This window comes from Xyrauchen texanus, chromosome 3, assembly GCF_025860055.1.
Source record: "Xyrauchen texanus isolate HMW12.3.18 chromosome 3, RBS_HiC_50CHRs, whole genome shotgun sequence".
In the NCBI taxonomy this organism is placed as follows: domain Eukaryota; kingdom Metazoa; phylum Chordata; class Actinopteri; order Cypriniformes; family Catostomidae; genus Xyrauchen; species Xyrauchen texanus.
In genome coordinates, this window is record NC_068278.1 from 21,456,822 (window position 1) to 21,483,686 (window position 26,865).

The 26,865-nt window shown below is 37.3% G+C and overlaps 1 long non-coding RNA gene across 1 annotated transcript in view; it reads right to left on the reverse strand.

Annotated features, from left to right (window-relative positions):
- The window catches only part of LOC127630003 (uncharacterized), a 59,724-nt gene that overhangs the window by 9,172 nt on the left and 23,687 nt on the right, over positions 1-26,865 (reverse strand). Inside the window, exon 2 of the long non-coding RNA XR_007968819.1 lies at positions 11,785-11,901. This is a non-coding gene — a long non-coding RNA (uncharacterized LOC127630003). The remainder of the gene's footprint in view (positions 1-11,784; positions 11,902-26,865) is intronic.

A 26,865-nucleotide genomic window follows, 5' to 3' on the forward strand; every position in this document is an offset into this window, starting at 1 on the left:
ATATTTTCTATAAAGTACTATAGAAATGTGTGCTATTAATTAATTCAGATTTTCCCAACAAGGCCTTCCAACCCGTAGGGATTTGTGATGTAACTGCAAGGAGTTTGTGAGATTGTGATAGAAATGTCTATGCTGAATTCCATTGAATAAAAATGTATAATTTATCAAAATAGGTACATAATGAATAAAACGATCAAAATAGAATACTTGTATTATCTTATTAACATGACTAAATAAGCAACATGAGAAGATGTTGTGAAATTCATATTAATTGAAACGTTGGAGGGATAATTCACCAACAAATGAAAATTCTCTTATTATTTACTCACCCTCATGCCTTCCCAGGTGTGTATGCCTTTCTTTATTCTGCTAAACACAAAATAAGACTTTTAGAAGAATATTTGAGCTCTGTCAGACCTCCCATTGCAAGTGAATGGTACCAAAATGTTGAAGCTCTAAAAGGACATAAACAAGCGTTATAAGTGTGGGTGAGAAACAGATCAAAATGTAAGACCTTTTTTTCCACTTTCACATTTTTCTTCCATTGTCTTTGGCGATTCATATGCTTTGTGCATAATTGCCACCTACTGGGCAGGGAGCAGAATTTATAGTAAACATGACTTAAATGTTGATCTTCTTCTCACCCACACCTATCATATCGCTTCTGAAGAGATGGATTTAACCACAGGCTTCTTGTGGATTACTTTTATACTGCCTTTATATGCTTTTTGGTGATTCAATACAATTTTGATACCCATTAAATATTTTGGGACCCATTTACTTGCATCGGGAGTAGCTGAATTTTCTTCTAAAAATCTTTGTTTGTGTTTAGCAGAAGAAAGATAGTCATACACATCTGGGGTGGCATGAGGTGAGTTAATTAGAAGAGAACTTTTAGGGATAGTTCACCCAAAAATGAAAATTCTGCCATCATTTACTCACTCCCATTTTGTTCCAAACCCATATGACTTTTAGACAGGTATGAAAACAAGATGCACTGAAAGCGAATGGTTACTTAAGCTCACATTCTTCATAATATCTACTTATGTGTCTAAAATGAACCAAATAATTTAGCTCAATGAGGTTCAGCAGAAAAAATTAAATAGGTGTGAACACTTCATATATGTAAATCATTACAATGTAATTGACGGCTTAAATATGCAACACTTTTACTGAATTTATCCATAAATACAAGTTCTGAATTTCTGAACTCATAACTGTCCTCCAATCAAAGGAAGGCAGAAAAGCCTGAGCACAATAATTCACCATAATTCAACCTCCCTCCCCCAAAACAAAAATACAAAAATTGGCTTTACTGCTCCTTTCACCCCGCACTTGACCTCCTTTATGCAATTATACTGTAAAGCCTCCTGCTCTACCCACACATCCACCCTCCCTCTCCTACAGCACGAGGTAGGGCACAGGGCGGAGGGCATGCCAAGCTGGTCGACATTTTTATGCAAAGATTAAAGCTCTTCTTTTTAATCAGTAATTTGGCAATGTGCTAAGCCTTTCCTACCCTGCCACTGCTGTAGATAAATTTTTAATGCAACTGTGCACAGTGCAGCCATATAACAGGCAAGAAAGGCTGTATTTACAAAGGGTACATTTACAAATATTCGGATGCTGAAACTGCGCAGGGGCACCATTGATCACTATTAAGGAATTTTAAATTCATCTTCTGTCAGGCACTGTGACCTCTGAGAGACTCAATGTGCGAGCGTGTGGCAGATATGTGATGAAATTTTATGTGTGAGTGAATATATTCAGAATTGTTGTTTTTTTTCAACAGCTCCTTAGTGGTATAAACTAAAAAACACCTGATGCCGTTGTATACAGAGAAGTTGCTCTGCTCTGAATTTAGAATTGAAAAATAGTATACGGATGCCCTGTAATGATAAATTAATGAAGGAGTGTCATAATTTCAGATCTACATATTTTCTTTTTTGAAGAGTTCATATCTAAATTTGAGTGCTGAAAATTTTGACTTAAAACAAGGCTAAAGATGAGTTTTAGAGTGCATTAACATATTTTAGTTCATACACCTCATAAGATTCACAAAATGCCAGGATATTAATTTAAAATAGCCTTATAACACTACATACAGTATCTTTATATTGTTATAAGCGTGTCTCAAACTTGCTGTTCTAAATTAATGACAGGGGGAGCATGTTCATCCAATTCTGTCAATCACAACGCACATCCTTATGGCATCCCTCCACCACCCTCACTACACCTCTGTTTCTATTAACTTCTACCATGATTTAAATACTATGTCTTCATTAATTACTGTAAGTTGTCCAAGGGGGAATTTAGAGCTCAAGTTAAGTCAAAGGACAGAAACATACTTTACTTAAAGCTGAAGTTTGTAATTTCTGCGCCACTAGTGCCCCCAGACGGAACAGCAAAAATAAACATAGTTTTTTTTAAACAGTATTCTAAATATGTCCCTCATCTTCCATTGGTCAAACAAATCATGCCATTGGTTGAGTAAAGTTGTTGGGGTATTTACAGTTTTCGAGAAAATGTACCTATGAATGGCTTAATAATAATTGTCTCTGCATATTAAGCTGGGATAAGAGAAAGTATTTTAACACAGAAAAAGTTATAATTTCAACTTTAAGTAAGCGAATGCTTACCCTGAGTGCTTGCCAAATGCATTGCCAATGTGTGGTCTGGTTGAGCATTAACATGTTTTCTTGTGTTACTGTGACTGTAACATACCACAGTACTCAAGGGGGTGATTATCTTCGAAAGTTTGTGCCTTAAAACTAGATATGTTATTATATAGGTAAGTTGCTATAAATATTTTGACTTTAACTTACATGCTCAGCAATATTTTCTTCAAACTGCTGTTCGGCCACTACATTAGTTCAATTGAAAGAGAAAACTCACCGCTGAAACAGATGTATGATATGCCGCCCTTTGCTGCAACATTAAGAGCGCAATATGTTTGTGCATTGAGATGATCTGATACATTTTGGAACACAACAGCACACAAAATTAAGCTTTCATAGCAAGAAGCATCTTCGATCACGTACTTGTTTAGAGTACATTTCGTTGGAGTATGCTTGAGCCCTCCATCATGGACAGCAAGCCAAATATGTTAAGGATTATATGAAAATGTGATCCTGGGAACCTTCAGCCTGTTGCAAAATACCCCTAGTTTAAGAAAACCCTTAGTGACAATAGTCTTGCAATTATAACCAAGTGTTTTCTTAAAGGGATAGTTCACCTCTAAATTAAAATTCTCTTATCATTTAATCACCCTCATACCATCCAAGATGTGCAAGATTTTCTTCTACAGAACACAAACAAAGATTTTTAGAAGAATATCTCAGCTCTGTTTGTCCTCACAAGGCAAGTGAATGGTGACCAGTAATTTGATGCTCCACAAATCCCATAAAGGTCAAATAGAAGTAATCCATAATACTCCAGAGTTTAAATCCAATCTTCAGAAACAATATGATGTATGGGTGAGAAACAGATCAATATTCAAACCATTTTTTTTTTACTATAAATTTCCACTTTCACGTTTAGATTTATAGTAAAGAAAAATGACTCAAATATTGATCTGTTTCATATCATATTGCTTCTGAAGATATGGATTTAACCACTGGATCATATGGATTACTTTTATGTTGATTTTATGTGATTTTTGGAGTTTCAAAGGTCTGGTTACTAATCACTTGCATTGTTTGGACCTACACAGCTGAGATACTCTTCTAAAAACCATTGTTTGTGCTCTGCAGAAGAAAGAAAGTAATACACAAGTAATACAGTAATCTGGGATGACATGAGGGTGGGTAAACGATGAGAGAGTTTTCATTTTTGGGTGAACTATCACTTTAAGGGTTGTCTTGCAACTGGGATCTTCAATTTACCTCAACCAGCTTTTACTTTGCTGTTCAGTGCCCAACACTGCATCGATCACCACAAAATGACCTGGTTTCCTTAAGATCAATGCTCTATTACATGCCATCATTCTGAGGTGAGTCAAAGCGGTTAAGAGTTCAACACACCATTGTTTAACCTCTGTTCTCTTTGTGCAAGCTGTCTGTACATGATGCTAAATTACAAAGGAAACAACAAGGCCAGGAGAATTGAGTGAACAGAAGTTACACAGCGCAAAGGGATGCATGGAACACACTAAATTAAATAACCACTGTAATTTACTTGCATCAAGGGCAAATAGCAAGGCTACATAATCTCAAACATCCCTCCCCCCTTGGCTAAAACACACATAAAAGGTTAGGTAGCTGGAATAATTCAGTTATCACTCAAAATGTGTTTTTGAAAGAGAATGGGTTGTTTTGCCTTTTTTCTTTTAAAGAAAACATCTTGACCTTAAAAGCATAACATCAAAGTAAGGCTGAGAATAATCAGGTCAACAGCGCTCTGATTTATCAAGGTACATTTTTATTTATTCAAAGAATCTATAATAGAACTTGTTAATATGGTGTTTATTTAAGCCTTTCACCATGGTTTCTAAAATAAATCAGATATTAAGGAAACTTAATATGAAATGACAATGGCTGAGTTTCCTCAAGCACTAAGTAGAAATGTTAATAGCGATTTAGAAGTACGTAAAAATGCTTGGTAAATTAATGAGAATGTTGGGCCACTCATTATCCACTGATCAGAGAAAAAGGAAACAATATAAATCATTTTACTGCACTCTTATTATTGCAAAAGATCCAGGTATTTTTCGCCAACTGTTTTATGAATACAAAGGTTTCGGACGTACTAATCCATTGGCATAGTACTTTTGACACACTTTATGGTAGGGGAGTTTGCATATTTCAAACATAGGGTCTGTTTACCAAATAAATAACTCTTCTTCTTATTATATACAGTAATGTTTCATTTGAATATTTCAACAGGATAGCATTCCATTTCCACAGACAACCCATTGGAGATATTTTTGGCTTTAGTTCAGCACCTTTGTGCCAGACAGCTCCTCTAATGATGCACTACAATTCTACTTAATAATGAGCGGTCTACATGCTGGTTTAAGAAATTGGTGTAGCTCCTTCATAAAATAACATACAACATGCTAAGATGATCTTAAGAGCGAGACTGATTTGCAATATTATTGTGAAACCCAGCAATAAGGCTTTCAAAGGCTGTCTCTTCTATAATACAGGGTCAAGTGCAGTACTGTAGGGCCCTATGATTTCTACGATGCAGAAAACACAGACAGAATAGCAGAATCCAGTCAAAAAAATGGAAATGACTATAAAATGCAACAGTGACATGCACAGACCTTAACAGGAGCAGAAGGAAATGGACAGAGTGTGAGGAGAAATCTGCCAAGGACTTGAAATAGGAACTGGCCCAATAGTCTCTGCGCTCTTAAAGGCATATCCACTTAAAAGGGCACCTTTACATTTGTGAACAAAAAGGCCCTGTTCTGTGCACATCAGTGAAATGCAACATGTCATGAAATTTGGGTATGAATGCAAAAATTATAAAATTAAAATTGTGATATGTCCTAGTGTGATGTTAAACCACAAAAGGCTGTTATTTATTGAAATAATACAATATACAATCTGCATGTGCTGTGCCGGCCGCTCATACACTGACTACGTTCACATAGACACCAGAAAGCGCATCATTGTGAGAAAGCGGGTTATGCAAGAAAGCAGTGTTCAAGTTTCACAAGCACTGTATAAGCGGCATACTCTTTATCACAGCCCCCAGTGGCTCCCCACCGTGGTCCATCTGCACTGGGAGTGATTTGGGGATTTGAATGGGAGCTGCTCCGCTGGGAAACCTCCCGCGGACCTCCCATTCCCCAGCACACTTGTTTGCCCCAGCAAGTTCTACGATGGGACCGTCGGCTCATCTCAGGACGAGTTCACAATCTTTCAAGTTCGGGGCTCGAAAATCAAATGAGATTTCGATTAAAGCATCGGAGAGCAGGCTGGATCAGTCTGACACCATGCGCAGCTGACTGCCATGCATGCCCGGGCGACTGTGAGTGTCGGGCTGGAGTGGAATCCCCCACTCCCCCCCTGAACCCTCGCTGCCCAACACTGAACTATCCAATGAAATGGCCGGGACCTTGTCTCGGCTCCTCAGCACAACACAGAAATAATAAAATGGAATTTGTGAAACAATAAAACGGAATATGGAAAAAAATAAAACAGATTTCTTAGGGTCCCAGTACTAGTATAAAATTACAGTGATTTGACAAGCATTGATACAGTTTCCTCTTTTAATATATGACATATCTCATGAGATATATCTACTCTCCATGTAAATTGACCAAGCTTACTGTTCTTAATATCTCTGTCTCTTTTTTTCCTCACTCGAAAATCAGGATCTAACTGGAAATCAGTTAACCAAGCAGTGTTGTGTGGTTTTGACAGAGCTTAAGGCCTTTGGTTGGGCCACACAACAGGGCTTTCAGTTTGTGAGTGTGTGCTTGTGTGTCTGCTTGTGCATTAGCCACCTCTCCTCTGACATTAGTAATAAAAATGAACACACAGCACAAGCTGCTTTCAGTCAACCCAGTAGATGTGTGTATGTGTGTGCTGTTGCTGTCACCAATTTGTAGCATGTTTTGGCCAGCGAAGTGACGGAATGACTTCTTGATAAACAGAGAAGTAGTGCTTCGATTTTCCATCCAGAGGCATTTGAAAACACATGGGTCTCGAAACCGGCAAGCAGGGTGGAGGAGACTGGTGCTTACCAATAGAGTAATGCCTGCACAAAACATTACTGACCACCCTTAGAACTCCCCAGACTGACAAAGCAGAGCTAGAGAGAGAAAGAGAGAGAGAGGATGCAAAGGTCCTTTTTAAAACACACACACACACACACACACACACACACACACACACACACACACACACACACACACACACACACACACACACACACACACAACTTTCAACAGCACAGATAATATGAGTTGACTGAATTACTCACATGATGAGGCCAATGATATGGCTGCACACATGCAACACTCAGCACACACTCACGCTCAACAAACACAGCTAAAGAGTAATGTGCGGCGTCACGCCTCTCAGCCACTATCAGCACTTAAAAGACCTCCAACTGCACAGGGGTGTCAAAACTAGAGGTGGGGTGCTGAACTCTCCCTCTTTCTGACGAGAGTTAAGGAGATCAGGTTGCCGAGTCTGTAGTTTTAAAGCCCTCTCTTGCCTCTGCACTCATCAGCCGGAAAACAACTCTCTAGGCTAAGCGCCGGTGATCAAACGCTGCAGTCTCCGATGCATGCCATCGGGACAGTTAGGCTAATAGGATTGGGAGGGTGCTCTGCAAATGCTACCGATTACACAACAGTTAACGTGCATGCTGATATAGAAAGACTTGAGAAAATCTGTAAGCCATTCAGGTAACTTTCCCTAGCTATAAAGTAATCAAATTATTAATTAAACCATCATTTAAAGCAGTGGAAAGGAATAGTTTGTGAAGCCTTAGTTACAATAATGAACAAACACAATCTGTTTTAACTAATAACATACAAATTATGGTAATATTCTTGTACACATTGAATACATCATTCAAATATCCAGTGTATGTTGCAAAATGTATGGGCAGCCCAAGGCTAATGACATCAACAAAAGCTAATTAAAGTCAGGAGTTGGCAAACCAGGCATACAATTAATGAAACATGATTGGAGGTGTGGGTTAAAGCTACTTTGACTTATAAAAAGCACTCAAACATTTTGAGTTTGCTACTCACAAGTATTTGCTGACGTGGACCATAACTCGCAAAAAGAAAAAAAAATGAGATCTCAGAAGACCTATGTTCAACAATTGTTGCTTTGCATATAGCTGGAAAGGGTTACAAAGTTATTTTGAAGAGCTTAAATATTCAACTGTCCATAGTTTTTGAGACGATTTAGTACTGTGGCTACTCTCCCTAGAAGAGGCTGTCCAGCAAAGATGACTCAAAGGGCGCACTGCAGAATGTTCAATGAGGTAAAAAAGAAGCCTAGAGTGACAGCTAAAGACTTGAAGATCATTGGAACAGGTTAACATCTCTGTTTGTGAGTCTACTATATGGTAAACATTGAACAGGCATGGTGTCCATGGCAGGACACCATGAAGGAAGTCACTGTTATCTAACAAAAATATTGCTAAGAGCCTGAAATTTGCAAAAGACCACCCTGACACTCCACAATTCTACAGAGAAAATGTTTTGTGATCAGATGAAACTTAGGTTGAATTGTTTGGGTAGAACATGCAGCACTACATATGGCATAAAAAGGACACCACATGCCAACATGAAAATATCATCCCAACGGTGAAGTACGGTGGAGGGAGCATCTTGATTTGAGGCTGCTTTGCTGCATCGTGCCTGGACCGCTTGCCATCATCGAGGGGAAATTACAAATTTTCTAAGATATCCTGCTGGATAATGTCAGGATGGGCTGTGCCCTAGCTGAATCCCAATAGCAGTTGGGTGATGCAGCAGGACAATGACCGTAAACATCAAAGTAAATCCACCACAGAATGGCTTCAAAATCAGAAAATCCACCTTTTGGAGTGGCCCAGTTAGAGCCCAAAACTTAAAGGAATAGTTCACCCAAAGCTGAAAATTTGCTGATAATTTACTCACCCTCAGGCCACTCCAAAAGGACCTTACCAACAAGCTTACGTCATCCCTCTGATGAGCGTGTGTCACAGAGATGTACGGAAGGGAACATTTGTAGTTAAAAAATATATAAGTATTGTTTTATTTCTAAAAATAATCAATCGTTTGGGTTCAGAAGAACTTTATTTGTCGACTGGAGTCGTGTGCATTATTTTGATGTACCCTAAATATGCATTTTGGACTGAGTACATTCACTTGCATTGTTTAAAGGAGGAGGCTTGAAATGAAATCCTAAAAATCTTAAATTGTTTTGATGAAGAAAGAAACTCAGATATATCTTGGAAGGCCTGAGGTTGAGTAAATTATCAGCAAATTTTCAATTTTATGGGTGAACTATTCATTTAACCCAATAGTGATGCTGTGGAATGACCTCATGATAGCCGTTCACACCAGACATCCTAAGAATATGGCTGAGATCAAGCAGTTCTATAAGGAAGAATGGTTTAAAAGTACTTCTGAACGTTGTGCAGGTCTAATCCACACCCAGAGTTTGGGAGTAATGGAACACTTGTTATTGAATTATGTATTTAAAATACAAAATATAAGTAACTGTATTCCACTACAGTTACAATTTAGATAATTGGTAATAAGAATACAGTTACATTCAAAAAGTATTAAGATTTCTGAAGAGATTACTTTGCATTTTATTGTAATTTGTTTCATTTAATATTTAGTCCTTTCAGATGGAAAACATTTATACATATAAATGATGTGATCCAAAGTGCATTTGAACAGCGGTGAAACACTTTCTTATGATGTGCTACATTCATACGAGCAGACAGAGAAATTTGATTTAAGTTTGAGCAGAAGAAATAGAAATAAACCTTGTGTAAATTGTCAGCTTTACGCTAACTAAAATGCTATTTCAAGCATTTATACATGCACGTTACAATTATATTTTTTATCAAGAAAATTTACGTTGGATCATAATTTCTTTTTCTCAAGTAAGACCTTTGATATTATAGCATACATCTTATTTTTTATAAGAATATTTGGATTGTTTTCCTGCAAAAATATCTAAACATCCTTAAAACAAGATCAATTTGATTTATCTTGTTTTAGAAACAACATTGCATAAGATATTTCGGTTTTTCAGAGAATGTATTTGTAACATGTGTATTTTGTCTTACTGTTCTGGCAGAGTTTACATAGTCAAAAAAAGAGAATAAAAATCTACCAGTGCTGAAGAATTAATCCAAAGTATTTAGATTACGTTACTGACCTTGAGTAATCTAATGAAATATGTTACAAATTACATTTTTCAGCATGTATTCTGTAATCTGTAGTGGAATACATTTCAAAAGTAACCCTCCCAATCCTGTCCACAGCCACTGGAAACGTTTCATTGAGGTTATTGCTTCCAAAGGAAATTCAATCCAGTTATTAAATCCAGCACTGTGAATATTTAATTGGATCTGTTAAATAAAGACATGAAAGATTATAATTGTTTATGAGTTGTTAGCTTAAGCACATTGTGTTTGTCTATACTTGTGACTTTGATGAAGATTAGATCATATTTTATGACAAATTTATGCTGAAAAACAGCTAATACACATACTTTTTCTTGCCACTGTAGTCTCATAGAATCACGCTACAATACATACATTTTTACTAAATTATTTACACTTGTGGTTGGTTGAACGTATCATGGCAGTTTTCTGGTGAAATTAACATTAGAGATGCTACAACAAGGACTTTTATTCCCTTTCACACAAATCATGTGTAAAATGTCAGATTATCAGTTAATAAACCCTTACTCTTTTATCTGTTCCTCACACAATGCTATCTTATGACATCAAAAAATACTTTTACTATAGTGCATGACTTGTAAAAATGTAAGCTGTTTTAAAGTCTGCATTACATAACTAACTATATTTACAAGCTTAATTGTGCGGAAAACTTTTGCCACAGTCATGTTATTTTCATGAGATCAGACTGCCTTTTTTTTCCTTTGGGTAGAAATGTATGTTTATGTTTAAGCAATATCACACAAGCAAGAGGGCATGTCAGTATAACGAAAATGTGCTTTTATACTAAATACCAGTACTCTGGAATACTGCTTTTCCAATCAGATTAGAGGAGCGAAAATTTAACAAATTAACAAAACAGAATAATAATAATGATAATAAAAAAACATAAATCAGACAAACCGATTAAAGATAATTGCAATATATTAGGAATTAGCAATACAGACTCCCTTTTCTAGAATCACCAAAGCAGTCATTGTGGAGGCACATCTCAAATTGGTTCATATAGGTGCATTTTACAAGTTCAGGCCCAGGAGATGCATAACAAGCTTACTCAACAGTCTTGTCTTGTTACGTAAGTGGGTCCTGCCACTGCCAGGTGACCTCAGTTCTTGTTTGGGTCAAAACAAACCCTTGCTTGGCTTTGTAGCCAAGCAGCTTCAAACAGCCGATCTTGCATAAGACTTAAAGAACACTGGCACTGAAGGGGGTGATGTTTTGTCTAGAGATTTTTTAACTTTTGGCCCAGGACAGGATATTCACCTCTCAAAAATTCTATGCCAGAGGTCCAAAATCCAAGTTGTTCCAGAATGTAAATGACCAGTTTTAGCTTTTTGGACACATACTAGAAACATTTAAAGAGTTAACTGCTGAATTAAAAATAATGCTCTCTGTTGCAAAATATATATATTATTTTTTTTTTTCCATATTTCTCAGATGTTCCTTGAAAGTTTTTAACTGGGAAGCAAGTGGAAACTTCCTAGGCACCTCACCAGCTAGTCTTATGTCAGGTTGGTCTACTTAAAGAGTCTCTTTCTATCCAAACACACACTCCAATATATATATATATATATATATATATATATATATATATGGACAAACACAGCAAGCCACACACACTGAGAGTGAGGCAAATTTAATGCATGATAAGGCTCAATAGTTAGATACACAGTAATTACATTGTGTGCTCTGCACGGTGACTGAGTTTGCCTTAGTCAGTGACAGCCTGGCTCTGCGTTAATTGTTTTCAAATTGTGTTGGGAATGATATATGGCTAATAGCTTGTGTATGACAGAGAGAGAGAGAGAGAGAGAGAGAGAGAGAGAGAGAGAGAGAGAGAGAGAGAGAGAGAGAGAGAGAGAGAGAGTGTTTGTGTGTGTGTGAGTGAGTGTGTATGAAACCCACCTGCGACTCTTCCGAAGGCTACAGAATGACAATATTCACAGGCCACAGCGCACATGTCTCCCTGTAGCACTCCATGTGGAAGACCTCCAAAACTTCTTCCACAATACAATAATTCTCCTGGAAACACACACACGTACACACACTGTTTTGGACAGTATCTATAATTTGCATATAGAGTAAATAAATATATAAATAAAATGCCAGAAAGTTTCAGAAAACATCTGTTTAAAAGAGATTCCCTTTTAATGCATTGCAGAATTGGTAACAATAATAACTACTTTGGTATTTGTAATTTCTGTAATAGTTACATACACAACTATCAGAAGACCAACATACTGAGAAGACTTTAAGATTCAACAGTTTCCACAATATTGTGTGCAGCTGTTGGGTACAGGTAAAAATCCCATTCATTTTCTCCATGGGCGAATAGATTTTGTCATAACTTTTAAAATGTTAAAGACTACCATGAGCTCAGAGGTTGTAAATCGATCACATATGCTTCTTTTGGAGGCTTCAGTCCATGTTCTTCAAGAATTGCAGCAAACTGTGGCAAAAGAGCTATGCAGTGACTCCCCCCTCCCATGACGCAATGCAAATGACACAATCGAGTTGACCTCCCTACACTCCGGAAACGACTTTTATTTTTGTAGCTATCTGAATATTTTGCAACAGAAATAAAAAATGTTGTTTTCATACTTAAAATCAGTAGCTCTGGCTTTGATATTTAGTTCATGCCTCACTCTTTTTCCAAGCATGCACAACACTAACCTGCTTAAGTAATACGGGCTGAGGCGGTTTAGTCGACACTCCATCAGAATGAAGAGTGATGGCCCACCATTTGAAACGTAATCCATACCAGATTACACCATCACTCTGATCTCTTTATTGATGCTTTCCTATGGAATTAGCCAGAGACACACTGAACTCTGATTAAAACCATTTACCCGGAACTGTCAATTACAGCATCAAAGTAGGCCTAATGTAGACCAGACATCCTTCATAGTGGAGGCATCTCTGCTTTCTGATGCAGCAAAAAAAGCAACATGCCTCAATCGCACTCTTATTAGAAGCCGGTCTTGCAGGGGACCCCCTGTTTAAGTGTGGCACTAATAAATTTATATTTACTGCCTTTGCATTGAAGTATGCTTAAATTATGGCACAATAAACCTGGCATCCCCTTCTGAAAAGCTCTTTTCAGTGATGGTGTTAAACGTTATAACGTAAGCAATTTTCCAAAGTGGAATACAGATTTCTCATGCAGGTTTTATTGCACATTATGACACCTTAACTAGTGAGTGACCGATATGTTTTTAAAAAAAAATTTTTATGGCCGATGCCGATATCCAGAGAGCAGGGTGGCCGATTGGCTGATACAAATCCGATATATTACACAATTTAATATAGTAAATAACATAAAATTGCTAAAACATTTATAAACTCTTATTTAGCACTATATTACAAAATTTCACACAAAACTTTAACTTTGTAAAAAATTATATAAAAATAATATTGTTTTTTAAAATGTTATATAGCAGTTTCTTCTGATTTCTGTTTAGTCATCAAATTTTAGTAATATATTTGCCCATGAAGAAATTGTTAATATATTAGGAAGAAGGAAATAACAGTACACACACATGGATGGCATGTCCACGTTAGCAGTTGCATTTTCTCCAAAAATACTGAATCATACAAATTACACATACAGTGCATAGTGAATACGACATTTACTTATAGCGCATGTAAAGCACATTTACTTTAAAGTTGCTCTCACGGGCTCGTGGAGATCCAGCACGAGCAGCAATCTTCTGACAGTTTAAACTTTATTTTTCAAAAAGTTACTCAAGTAAATGTAAGGTAGTAAAGGTAACTTGTTACTACCCACTTCTAGATACTGTATCTGCATATTTGCAGATGGTAAATAATAGCAGTTTTATTTATATTTCTTTTTATCATTAGAAAAGAAAGTTAAATGTAACAGGGAACTGTTGAGGAGAGACTGTTAGAATACATGCTTCAGAGAAAGATATCTGAGCGCTCCACAGGACCATGGATCTGCTCAGATTTTGTGAGGTTGGTTTATTACATCTGTTTAAATGAGATACGTGCATATTTGCAGACAGTATGGTATTAGTTTTATCGATATTTGCCTTTTTATCATTAGACAAGACAGTTAAAAGTTACAAGTTGAACTGTTGAGGAGAGAGAGGGATAATGAAACAGGCGAGCACTTTAAAATTATGAGCTCAAATGCATCTGCCACAGATCTGATATGCAGACCTTTTAAATGTTTTGCACACCGGTCTATTATTGTATTATCATGATGGTATTTAACATCAAAACAAACCGTGACTGGTCGTTTACATGTCCCAGTCACTTCACAAGCAGGTGATTCTCAGAGCCCTCAAGAAACAAATCGGCCAAACAGGAAAATGTATCGGCCGATGCAGATTATTAAAAATTCAGAATATCAGTCTCTGCGCTATATCGGTCGACCACTAACTTTAACCACATCCTAATGTTCATCATAAAGGGTAGATATGTTTCACTTTATATGCAGTATTTCATGTTTTATGAAGCATTTTTACAAACCTGCCCAGTCGCAGGAGTTGCTGTGCAGATTCAATTCAGGAGTCAATAATTTTTATGAGGTTGATTTTAATTACCACAAAATAACGGAGTGGACTCTTCAACACCAAGGCCACATTAATCCATAGTATGTGTGCATCTATATGCACACACATACACATACACATACACATAAACACACAGGCACTTGCTTTGCAAAATCACATACCCAGATATCCTTGACTTTGATTAATGGATAAATGTTCTTGACTTGGATTGAGATCAGGCTGTTAAATAATGACAAAGGGGAAATTAAAAGCTGTGTGAGGTCTGGTGAATTCACGTTCTTTGCACCTGCTCTGGTTTCCACTTAATCTAATTTGAGGAATACAACCACTTTTCACTACAGTGTGACCATTAAAGAAAAGGTGTTTCAGAACATTCTGATAATAATGCAATACATTTATATACTATGTGTGTGCATGAACGTATTTTATATTTCTATCTGACCACGTTTATTAGAGAAATATGACAACATGGGTAAAAAGGCCAAGGATTATGTTTTTCCTCCTGAACAGTCATCATGGAAAGGTCAAATCAATCCAGAGCTAAGCATGCACCATAAGCAATCCATAAGAGCCTTGTTTTAAATAATAATGTTTTATAGATCACCTAAAGACATACACAGCACAATAAAAATATCTAATGACTGGAGGATTGAATTGTGCAAATCCAATATCCAATGTGAGTGTGTTTGAGGTAATGAAGTGCTGGCATTTTGTATAGAACTCTCTCTCTCTCTCTCTCTCTCTCTCTCTCTCTCTCTCTCTCTCTCTCTCTCTCTCTCTCTCTCTCTCTCTCTCTCTCAACACACACACACACACACACACACACACACACACACACACATACAAACACACACACAAGCTCCCTATTTATTTGAATTTGTTTGACCTCCACTGTCCTATCAATAAAAATAATAATAAAAAAAGAAATAGCAGCAATTCAGGCTATAATTCTTACTAACACAAACAGATACACAAACATACAAATCACAAACAGCCATACAGAAAGAAAGAAAGACAGACAGACAGCAAAATACTGTTGATAGCGAGAGGGAGGAGAGACACAACTTGCAGAAAGTCACTGGCACAGTGTGAAATTGCCCTCATTGCACCTTGTGAGCTAGACATATGCACGACTGCTGTTGCATGTCAAACCAATAAATCTTCCTCATCTGCCGATTGATTTCTGCACAAAGCTGATGAATGTCTTTTGCACGAAGCATCATATTTCAGCCAGGCTCAAAACTCCACCCTGTTTACGGTGTGTATAACAACTGTTTTCCATCTCCTTTGAACATAGAGATGCATTTCTATTGATTGGCCTGCGGGGACCAGCAGCGTAGGGTCTATAAGGGTTTGGCAATAATCAAAAACAGCTTTCTGACAAGGAGGTCATGGGCCAAGTCTCTCTCTTGCTGTCTCTCCATTTCTCTCTCTTCCTCAATACAATATGCCATATTTGAATTAGTTCAGACAGGCCTGTTCATTATAGAGGGGATCCGATGGAAGATCTATGTGTACACAAGCCTTAGAAAGCAGTTTAAAATATGCATTGTGCTCGCAAATGGCAATGTATGACACATAGCTCTGGCCTGCTGCCTGGCTTCTACTTAAAGAATTGTCATTTAGGGGGGAATAAATTCCACTAACAAGACAAAGTCAATGTTTCCCTGTTTTACTACAATCGAAGTAGTGTGCCTGACAACACCATGTCTCATCATCCCCCTACCTGCAGACAGGATAAATAATGTGCATACATCATAAATCTGTATGAAAGGAGGAGCTCCATTAATAAGGATTCTACCTCTCTAGGTGCTACTGGGCATATTTAGATCTTTTTCACTTGGAATTTGTCAGCTTAGGGAAACCCATTGTCAGAAAGGGTTTCTAATCACTGCCCCTAACCACATCCTCCACAGTTTTAGCAATAAATGCATTAAGAGTAATTATGCATTAGTAATACAATTTGTATATCCTTTCTTATATGCCAAAATGCAAACTTTCCTGACCCCTTCAGGAGATTAATGCTACATTCCATTCAATTTGGTAATGGAAATTTAGAACTTCTTACTTGGAAAAGTTCAATGGAATGCGGTTTGGAAGTCGGAGATCAAAACGGCATTCCATTGCACTTTTCCAAGTAGGAAGTTGTAAATTCCCATTTCCAAATTGAATGGAATGCAGCATTAATCTCCTCAACAAAATTAATTAAAAAAAAATTTGAGTTGTGCATGGATGCCACAGAGAATAGTATGAAGCCTCCACATGCTCTAGGTCTCCACGGTAACGCGCTCAACGAGCCACGTTATAAGATGCACGGATTGACGGTCTCAGACACAGAGGCAACTGATATTCATCCTCCGCCACCCGGATTGAGGCAAGTCACTACGCTACTACGAGGACCTAGATCACATATGGAATTGGGCATGCCAAATTGGGGAGAAAAGGGGAGAAAATCCAAAAAACTAAAACAAACAAACACAGCATTTGACACATTTTTGTCATTTTGGATATTATCATCAAGTAAAACATGCTATTTTGCAGACTAAAATGATATACCATTTTATTCAACTTAAATTAAATGGACTACAATAGACTAAAATGAATGAACAGAACAAGACGTTACGTTGACTACATTTAAAGGACATTTTCTAAAATAATAATATATATATATATTTTTTTAATTAACACTTAGTGGCACATGAACACAAGCTATGGCTTGATCAACCATGTCTGGGCCACCTGAGTGGCTCTGCGTCAACCGAAACCCCCAATGCAATATCACTGATGATGTGTTTGAGAGCAGCAAGAGATGTACAGTATGTACTGTATTAGCAGTGCATGCTTTGGCTCAAAGGCCTGTTTTAGCTGTATACGTATGCACATAATGTTATGCTAAGAACTCCTTCAGTAACATATGATTAGCACAGAGCAGGATCAACCAAAGCTAACCAACCAAATGAATATGCAACACTCAGCATATATGTCAAAAAGTGGATTAATAAACAAGAAATTAATTAGAGTTGACATGGAGGGATGCAGAGTTGTGCTTAATAATATTATCAGTCAAAGACTGAATTACTATGACCTCAGCAAAATGAGGGACATCAGAGTCCACTTGTTTAAACTGTGTGAAATATTTCAAAAGTCTCGTCAGGGTCCAGAACATGTAATGTGTGAAGCTGGAATGGAATTAGACTTTGATTAGAATTCCTGCTCTTTGTACACCTTTATTCTGGAGCTGGTCCTAGTATCCAACTGTAATCACTACCTCTCATTTGCTTTGACTAGAATGGACTTATTTATCAAGCCTATTGGTAACAAGAGGACATTTGCTCAAATATAATGTGCCTTAGTGTCATTCTTGGATTTAGCATGCACAAGTACCTTTTTAAAAAAAAAAAAAAAAAAGAGAAATGCCAAGTGTTTTTTTTTTTAAAGATTTTACCAAACTGTCTGTTATTACATATATTTGAAGCACCAAGGGTTCTCAAGCTAAAGAGGCCCACTAGAAAAGAAGTTAGCTTGAGTTGGCAGCTGGCAGAGTGAGTACAAGGCATCTTAGAAACAGTCAACATTAGCTGTTTAATAGGTCAGATCAAGGTGAAGTGGCACACTGGCATTCAGCCCAGTGTAAAGTCTGGTCCATTGAAAAGCCAAAAATGTCACATGTTTTACCTGTGCTTATGTGTTCAGTAAGTGCCTTTTACAAAATATTATAGTAGGATTGGGTTCTTTCTTCAGATTGTTCGCACAATATGTAGGTCTGTAAAGGGATTAGAATTAAGACATGGAATCGAGATTTTGTAGATATTAAAATCTATAGTATACTATACAAACATGCTTCAGTTTGGTTGGCCGGATGCCTACGGATACTTAAAGGTCAGCATTTTCTGGCAAAAATGTAGTGCATGGGTTCTTTAAAAATATGATAAGCACAGTATATTGAAAATGTGATCACTCTGACTGCAATAGTTTTTGGAGCAGAGTTTTTGACGTTGTGATAGATGAAAGGTGATTGGTCTTTGAAAGGGTTACCTCGTTCTTATTTCCTGTTTTAGCTGGTGCCGTGACCCCAAATTCTCAGCATGACAGAGATGCAACTCTCAACTCCAGCATAATTTAAATTCCTTCTCACCTCACTCATGTGATACTGAGTGGGGCTCATTCTTTTTGTTCTCCTCCTCTCTCTGGAACAATGTGATTCTTATCTGTAATGCTATTACGCGCCTGTAATAGGTTTAGAGCTTGTCTGGTTTACATTGGCAAGAGAAAGCGAGAGTTTATTGGGTGTTGGACCTTTTCTTTTCTACTTTTTAACGTTGCTACTGATATAAACTGCTCTTTAACCCTGGCAAGAATGAAATCACTCCTTCAAAAACTTTCAACAGCCTCTTAGTGATGGTGGTGTTATCTCTAAGGTGAGAAAGGCACTGCTTCACTCGCTTTCTTTTTTGTGCTGTTGACGAGTGTTGTGTAGGGTTGGCTCAGTGGGAATGATTACTGTGGGGGTCTTAATCAGGAGGCACTGGCTTCCCGGACCCTAGGGGCCCCACGCTACTACATTTCCTGTCAGGACACACTGAGAAACAATCAATCATTTCGGGAACCACTGACAACTGGAGGAGGTATCTCTGCTCCAAGGGAAGAGCGAGAGAGAGGACCGTGAGTTTGAGGACGAGCAGGGTCTCAGTTATGAATATGAGATGACTTTTGTTAGAAGTCCAAGTTTAAGAAAGGACAATTGCAAGCAAGGCCACGTCGACCTAGTTGTATATTTATGTCAATTTATGCCAGTAATTGGACGCTGTCACCTCAAACATTTATTCATTTTATCAGACAGCATAAGACAGGGTCATTTTTGTCACGTAGGTAAAAGTGCTCTGCATTTAAAATTGGAGAGTATGCCTCTTCAGAAAAGGAAGCAGCGGCAACAAACAAATCTCATAAAAGCTTGCTGGCTTCCCTCAAAGGACTAGACATTTTGTTAAAAAAAAAATTCAGGGAAGTGCTTTAAAAGTCAAATGCGATAAGCCAAGGTGCTGTCCGCATTAAACGATGCTTCTTATCAAACAGAACAGAGGCCACAAGAAAAAGCTGCCTGCCCACATCCCTCCCTCTATCCGGAACGCACTACAAGAGCAAATCCCAACCATCACCAGGAGGATTTCCTCTGGCGTTGACATGCAGCAGAAGAGTTAAAGCAGGCAAACAGCCCATCCCATAAATGTGATTTATATTATTTAAAAAGTTATGCGTTCTTGGCGCACTATGAAGGCTATTAAGTCCTCAAAGGGAGGCAAGGGCCCATACCTCATCTGAAAAACCTTTTTAATCTCTGATAGGAGGATGTTATAGTTTGTGTGTGCGTCTGTATGTTCATTTGTGTTCATTTGGGGGTATTGCTGCAATCCACTGTTATTTTAACTATTCCTTTCTTGGCAATGTTTAAAATTGAAAAAAAAAAAATGCTTTTCTGACCCATCCCACAAGTGAAAACATTCCCACCATCTGAACATAAAGCAAAGAAAAAGAACAAAAATAAACAATCTACACAGGATTCACAATCAGAATATCAAGAGTGTTGAGTGTGAGTTTGGCAGGAATATGCATACATGACAAAAGAAGTGTGTGTATCATACAACAAACATTTGTTAGCCCCCATGGATCCTCTGATTCCACATGACTGCAAACAAGGCTGTGCTAAAAATCTCAAGAAAGATGAGAGCGATCCACCTTTCTATGAAGATCATCAATCACTGGCTGTAAGCTCTCACATTATTAGTTTGAGTAAAGCTGCACTCTTCCATTTTATGGACATTGTAAAAAGCTAAAATGGACAATGTTGGGAAGGCTGTTTGGACAGGATACTGTAGGACTGACTATGATTATTGACCAAGTGAGTCAAAGTAAAGTCGGTGAATAAACCCTTGATTTGAATTTATAATACAAAAGTTTTAAATCTTTAGTTTTCAATAGAAATTATACTTTTATACTGAAGTGATATCTTACAAAGAAAGAAAAATACTGATTTGGTTTGGGCCTTGGTGCAACAGTTAGCATGTATTATTTTGATGCAATGGAGCCATGATGCTCATATGGGTGATGAAGATTTAATTCTGGCCAAAAACATATCCCGACCTCATTCCCCCATTTCTCCAAATAAGTGAAAAATAAATAATTTAAATTTAAATATAAAATCATTAAAAACACATAAGCCTCATTCTCTTTCTCTGCAAATTGTCAAATCTAATGATTCTGATATATATAATGAGTATAGATGCAGGAACAGGATGAAAGAGCAAATATAAACACATAGAAGGAAATTCTGGTAATCTATACATTCCATAATTTAATTTCTATATATTGTAATAATACTAATTTTGTGTAGATTTACCATATCTGTATAATCTTAAGATATTCTGCAGTAATAAGCTCTAAGTTTTAAAACATCACAAGCTAAAGCCCAGTATTGCATGCTGTGACACTCTATCCAACTCCCGTAGCATTTAAGTGTGACCATCTCATTAATCAAATATTTTAATTTTTTTTTAATGTTCACTAAATGGTCACTGGAGAGAGCTTGTGTTACAGTGTTTAGTTCTGCGGTGAGCTTGTTAGGCACGACTTGAGTGGGTTCAGACCAGCCATGGAATGTCAAAGGGCTCACATTTCACATGCAGATGTGCGACCTCTGTAACCTTTAGAGGGAAGGTGTGTTTTAACCCCCGAGAGGATGAGGGCCAAGAAGGGCAGGGGGCACTTTCAGGGGCTTGGCCAGGAAATGCAACCATCCAAAGATATAGCAGAAAATGAAGTCAAATCCTAATTGACACATAAAGAAGTTGTCACAAGGACCATATCTTTTAAATATTAGGTTTTGAGTCAGAAGTCCAATTACATGAATGTGTTTTCTTTAGCAGTGGTTTTGTATGCTGGTTTCAAACACTGTAATAGGTTGTTTGATGGCAGGTTCCATTTCGACAAGTTGCTCCATATAGGGTAATAATATACCCCTCTATTGAGGCATGTTGGCACAAAAGGTCAACGTGTTTTTCATAACACATGTTGGAATGGTGGAAATGTCCAATATCTTTTTTGAAGCCAAGAGTTTAAGGCATGTGACTAAACAGTAATTATCTTTCAAAAATAAACCTATCCTGAGAAATATTTACCAGAGTAAAACATGTGACAGCCTCAGTCTCCCACTATTTCTAGTTTAGTGTTGAACTGGCTTTAGAAGGTGGCAGAATAATATATATTTCAAGTTTGGATGACTCAAATACAATTCTGTCAAAAGAGCTATTCTGAACACACACACAGACCCTTCATTATGACATCTCCCAGCAGCAGGCATCTCACATACAGTATACTGGTCCAATGGCACCACCCATCATGCTTGGCGCAGCACAGGCTTTGGAGAGGAAGTGGAATTATGATTTATTTTTGGGGGGAAGTACAAAGCAAAGCCATTTATCAGAAGTGCAGGCTTGCACCCAGCCTCAGCTCTGTCATAACACACAGACGGAGGCCATAAAACCCGGTGAAAAATATAACACCATACACTGGACCACTGGAAGTTATTATTTCTCTGTTCATGGACAATAAAACAAAACCAAGAGATAGAACAGCATATGAAACAGCTTTTTTTAATTCATACCTCCCCTGCTGACTGAGTTCAGACAGATGACCTTGTGAAAGTGTGTGTTAGTAATACGGTAAGTTTCACAGTTACCTGGGGCCGGTTGTACCATCCATGCTTATGTTACAACTTATTCTAGTTGTGTTGTAAATAGACACTATGCTACAGTTTACGCACTACTAAATATTTGAATGTTGCACCATTAAACATAGATAAATAAAAAAGTAAAAAGCCTATGACCAGGAGTAGCGGTTGGAATAATAATGCAAACAGATTAAATGAAATTAATGAACTCATGTTTTTTGCTACAGACTTCAATCCTTTAGACATATGATGATGTTGACATCTACACTCATTAACATTTACAAGAGAAAACTATGTAAAAAAAAAGAAGAAAAAAATGCTGACTTCTTTGCAGCTCTTCAGCATGAAACCGATTCTAAACGGTGCACTTTCCTGTGCACAGCACCTGGTGTCACTGATAAGCACAGTTAAACAATATACAACATATCAATATAATATCTAGGATATTACAATTAATAAGTGTTCAGTTTTTCTAGTCTGTTGTTAATATGTATTTATTATCCCTTATTACTGTTAGATAGTGCCTGAATTTTATTTACATATACAATTATAGGCATACTATTTATTATTTTAACATATTTTTTTTACGTATCATATTGTATGTAATGTAATTTACTACCATTGAAAATGATTTGAGACAAACAATGTTTGAACATCAACCATGTCAAGATAAAACTGAAATGCATGGCTTTTCAATACTTCTGATGTTATATGACATTACATAAATGTTAGTCCCACAAAGACTAAGTAAGTTTTTAGGAGCTAGGTAATAATTAAAGGAATAGTTAACAAAAATTAAAATTCTTGCACTTCATTGCCTCATTACCTGAATCTCTTTTACGTACAATGATTTTTCATAGAGACCATGACCGTCGAGGTCCAAAATGCAACAAAACACTATAAAAGCACAAAAAATGTAGACCATATGACTTGTGCACTATATTGTACAATACTTTATTATCCATACTTTACCAAGCCATTGCTTTTTTGTGCGAAACAAACATAACATTAAGTCATGATTCACTGTGAATCTTTCATTCCGCTGGAGCTCTAACACGAAGCCATCACATGCATCCAGAAGACATACAATATAGCACAAGTGTAACATACACTCACTATGTGTCCTAATAATGTGCCCAATGTGGTCTTCTGCTGTTGTAGCCCATCTGACTCAAGGTTCGACGTATTGTGAATTTTGAGATGCTATTCTGCTCACTACAATTCTGAAGAGTGGTTATCTGAGTTTCCGTTGCCTTCCTGTCAGCTCGAAAGGTCTGGCCATTCTCTGTTGACCTCTCACATCAACAAGACATTTTTTTCTGCAGAACTGCCACTCACTGGATGTTTTTTTGTTTTTGGCAACATTCTGAGTAAATTCTAGATACTGTTGTGCGTGAAAATCCCAGGAGATCAGCAGTTACAGAAATATTCTAACCAGCCCCTCTGGCACCAACAATAATGCCACGGTTGAAATCACAAAGATACATTTTTTTCCCCATTCTGATGGTTGATGAAAACATAACCGATGCTCCTGATCCATTTCTGCATGATTGTATGCATTGCACTGCTGCCACACAATTGGACAATTAAATAATAGTAAGTATGTGTCGTACAGATGTTCCTTATAAAGTGTTCAGTGCGTGTAGACAAGTTGTCTCTTTTGGAGCTTGATGCCAAGGTCCATGGTCACTATGAGCTGTTGGTTTATGTAAAAGAACAGCTTGAATATTTTTCAAAAATTCTCCTTTTGTGTTTTACAAAAAAAGTTACAACAAATAGGTTTGCAACGAATTATAGGTAGTAAATGACACAATTTTCCTGTGTTTTCCAGACTAATTTGCTATCTCTTTATAGTATTTGACATCTGCCTTTTGATGTCATTCATAGACTTTACTGAGCTGAACACTGTACAGCGTCTAGTTCATTTCTCCAGATGAAGTTGATACAGTTGAGTTTTATTTTCAATAATGTACCATCTTAATATGGCCTGGCTAACTTTAAGTTAATTTATTGTGGCTGACTATGAATGGACACCTGAGTCAAGTTTGTACTGTTTGTCATTTCAATTGAGATTTAATAATAAGGCTAAGTTAAGTGTGTGTTCCATGATTGTGTTGACTTCAAATGTGTGAAAGTGTTGAAGTATTTAGAGGGTTAAAAATCAGATTTTTAATAATGTTACCTACCTCAGTGAAAGTAAGGAATAGATATGCCTGCATTTCAGTAAAATGCTAAGAGAATGAAAACACCTGAAACGTGGTTGTAGGATGCAGATATATTTATTTTTCTCTGTAATAATTCTGCAGAGAATGTTTGTTCTCTGTCCTATTTTTTATGCTGTTGTAAGCGTCTATGAGCCCAGATAACTATGAAGCTCATTTCCGCTCCCCTCTAGTTCTGTTCTGCTCATCTCCTCAGTCCATGACTTTGTCCCATTTGATCCAAGAACTCCAGGATGCATTGTCATCCCAAGAGACACTAGAATGTAGCTAAAGCCTGGAAACAGCAGAAGAAAGATTTTCTGCCTGCAATCCTTCTTCTGGAAATCCTAAAGAGTAGCATGTAAGGTGCTGTATCCATGCACACTGGCCCTTGTCATGGGGAAAGAAAAATATATATACATAGAATCAACATTTAAACCCCACAACCACCCCACCCTCCTACCAATCCCTAACCCAGCCCTGACCTCCAACAAGCATCCCTGTGTTACACATAAGTATATACACACAAAAAGCAATAAAACACACAAAAAAATATATATGTATATAATAATCACACACATTTATGCGTCCATACACACATCTTGGCACCGACTACCCCTCCCCCACCAGGTGTCTATAATGTAACTTAATCCAGCCAATAAAAATATACCCGAAACCGAATATTTCCAAAATCTTAAAAAGATAATACCATTCTACTATACCAAAGCCTTTTCGGCATCAAGTGAGATGGCAGCAACCGGGGTCTGATCATTCACCACTGACCACATGATGTTTATGAAATGCCTGATGTTATCAGAAGAGCTGTGGCCCTTTATAAACCCCACCTGATCTATATTTATAAGAGATGTCATAACTTAATCGGTTAGCCAGAATTTTTGACAATATTTTAACATCTAGCTGGATCAAGTGAAATTGGATGGTAAATCTTACACTCGATTAGATCTTTGTCCTTATAAGAATCAGACTGATCTGGGTTTGTGTCATGGTTGATGGAAGCTTTCCATTCTTTAATGATTCCATATAAACTTCTAGCATAAGTGGAGCCAGTTCTGTAGCATAAGATCTAAAAACTTCAGTAGCAAAGCCATCTGTTGGCAAGGCTTTAATTACCTCGCCAATTATCTTAGAATCAAGAGAATCTTTACCAGTAGATGAAAATGTGGAACTATAGAGATCAAGATAGAACTCTTTAAATGCATCATTAACATCAATGGCTGAGGTAAATATTTCACCACCAGCAGATTTCACTGTGGGAATGGTAGAAAAACTCTCTCTGCTTTATATATCTAGCCAAAAGCTTCCCTGCTTTGTCCCCCGACTCAAAGCATTTGGTCCTTCAGCTCTGCCTCTGCACTTTTAGTATTCCCTTCCAACTCCACAAGATTTCTTGTTTTGGATTTTTGATGAATGAGGCATACTGTATGATCCGACCCCTAAGAAACACCTTAAGTGCCTCCCAAGCCATGCCCACAGTTCATGAGGGCCAGTTATCGCCATATAAACATTGATTTCAGCCTTTAACATTTGTTGGAATTCAGGATTATGCAAAAGGTAAATTAAAGCACCAACTATATGATTTATTTTTCTCTGAATGTGGCAACACCTCTAAACTCACCAGAGTGTGATCTGAGACTAAAATGTTTCCAATTGAGCAATCCACAACAGATGAAATGAGGGAATTATAGGGGATATATATATATAAAAAATAAATACATTCTAGAATAAATCTTATATACTGATGAAAAAAATTTATGGTCCCTACAAGATGGGTTCAAAAGTCTCCAAATATCTGTAAGACAATCCTGTGAAACGTCACTGTTGCTCTAGGGGGCTTACACACTTTTGCTTCACTATGATCAAGGACTGAGTCCATACAAAGATTAATGTATCCTCCCAATATTATATCATGAGGGGTGCCAGCAGATCTTCAAGATCTATAAAAAAGCCCTGATCATCACATTAGGTGCGTAAATATTAGCCAAAATCAACCTTTGCTCCTGAAATTCTGAATGTCTGAGACATTTTAATTGTAGATGTTTACATATCAATGTAATTGCTCTTACTTACCAGCACTAAAAAACACTTGTCCACCCCATATCTTCCCAAATTTTTTAGCTTCCTGCAGAGAAAGATGCATTTCTTGAAGAGACACTATATCATAGTTTTTACATTTAAGAAAAGAAATAACCTTCTTTATTTTTATGTGGAACACCAACCCATTCACATTCCACGTGGAGAGAGATAATCCGCTCATATTAACATTTAAAAGTTTGACATATGAGAAAAAAAAAAAAATTGTGTCTCAAAAATAAAATTATAAAGACCACATTCCAACATTGGTGCAACAATCAACCCCGAACATCCCCCAGAACAAAATAAAAAGCGTGTGCATTCACCCCACGCACAACTGCGCTAACCTGCTTCCATCCCTCTAAACTCAAACAGTTCATGTATGCCTAAGGACAGCCCCTGACAAATTTACCATTGGATTTCTCAACAGATC